Source organism: Athene cunicularia, assembly GCF_003259725.1.
Source record: "Athene cunicularia isolate RWA chromosome 2 unlocalized genomic scaffold, athCun1 chr2_part1, whole genome shotgun sequence".
Taxonomy (NCBI): Eukaryota; Metazoa; Chordata; class Aves; order Strigiformes; family Strigidae; genus Athene; species Athene cunicularia.
In genome coordinates, this window is record NW_020799095.1 from 91537941 (window position 1) to 91539854 (window position 1914).

Consider the following 1914-nt stretch of genomic DNA (forward strand, 5'->3'; position numbering starts at 1 on the left):
GGGTGGTTGATTGTTTTCCCGTAACTCCCATCGCTCCTCTGGGAAACCCCTTCACGGCTCGGATTTCTAGCTCTAAACTTGCCGCAGCTGGGCCCTGCTCCCCCGCCGCCGTGGTGCTCTCGTCTCCACAGACATTGCCAGGTGTAGGAAAGGCCGAGGTTTAACAGCGGGGTTCTGGGGCTTAAATCTGGGCATGTGCCTCAGCTTAGAGGAGGTAGTGTAATAAGCAGTAGGCTGTCTACAAAGTTCTAGTTAGCTTAGTGGTTAATGTGTGTGTGTGTTCAGGGAAGTTAGGCTTTTGTAGCAAAGGGGAAGATTTAATTGTGGAAGGTGTGGTTAGCTTAATTCTTTTAGTAACAGTTTCAGCCTCCAAAAATTTAAAGCACCAATTTTAGAAGCAAAGTTGAGAAAGCAGGTTCTTCTGCTAACCCATTTCTACAACTTGTGTTTCATTCCCTCTGCTTTTTTAACCTGTAAATGGAATGGATAATACCCACCTTTTAAAAAGATTTTGGAATTGTTAGCTGGGGAGAAAAAACCTGCATGTAAATCATTACTGTAACTTCTGTTTATCCCCAAATCTTTATCTGGCATTTGGAGAAGGAGACAGGTTTTGTCACTACTTACAACTTTCTATACTTGTTGAAATAGGTTTGTTCCCTGACCAGCAAAAAACCAGTAGTTGCATTGCAAGTACTACAGGGTATGAAAGTCAAAATACTGGTACCAAACAGTCCCACAACTTGAAAGCTAATGAAATAGCAGTTGAGGTTGGTTGGGTCTCTAAGTAAGAGCATCTCAGTTGTTATTAGAAATCTCTAAAGAGGGAGAGTAACAGCTAGTTGTCATGGATTTTTTTTTTTTTTAACTTGCGTGAGCAGGATTTGTCAATATGGTATAAAAGCATTTTGTTAATACTAATTTTAAATCTTAGCACACAAATTACTTAAAGAATAGTTTATGCAATTGATTTGCTGTTTCTTCATACTTTGAGAACATTTTTGTTTTGGAAGATGCAAACATTCATTGCTTCTTTTTTGAAATGAAGCTTAGAAAAGTGGTAGATACTATGTTGAAATTTTTAAGGCATGTAGGCAACATTCCTCTTACTTCAGAAATTCCTTCCTGGAGTGAAGAAGAGAGGGGATGCAAGGAGTGGTTAAAAAGAGAACAAGAAGGACTGAGTACAGTCAATGCAGGTTGTGTTTATAACCAAGTAAAGAGTATTGCAAAATCCAGGACCCAGCTCCTGATCTGAATTATTCCTGTAGTTGGAGTTTGTAGGCATGTCACCATAGGGTATGCCTAAACTAGGTATATTTGTGCTTTCAGCATAGATAGAGGGCAGAATAACCTGGGATGTGCTGCCCAGAAAGATACAGAAGTGGTAGTTCTGCTGCTGTTGAACATGACTTGTGTCTCTAAATCCCTTTAATGGCTTTTGAAAAATGCAGTTTGTTACAGCCTCATCTCATCATCTAAGTGTACTTCCTGATAACAATACATGAATAAAACATTTGCTTGATCTTCAGGGTGTATTTGATATACAGTTACTTTTTTTTTGTAGTTGTTAATTTTTTTACACTATCAGAGATTGGAACTCAAGCTGAAATGTGCATGTGTCTGTGTTATGCTTACAACAATTCCCAGTAAAACCTAAGGTCGGGTTTTTTTGTTATTTTGTGGTTTTCTTTTCTTTTTTTTTTTTTTAACATAGCACAATTGACAATGTAGTGCAGAGTTGTTCTTTTCTTCTTTGATCATAAACCAATCTTAAATTGAAAACAGTGTGCATTAAATGTATTTGGTACCCAGGAACTTTAAAATCAGTTGGTTTGTTTTTTTTTTTTTTTTTTTTTTTTTTTTTAGAAACCTATACTTGGATTCACCAGGTGTTGGAAAGTCAGCTGGCAA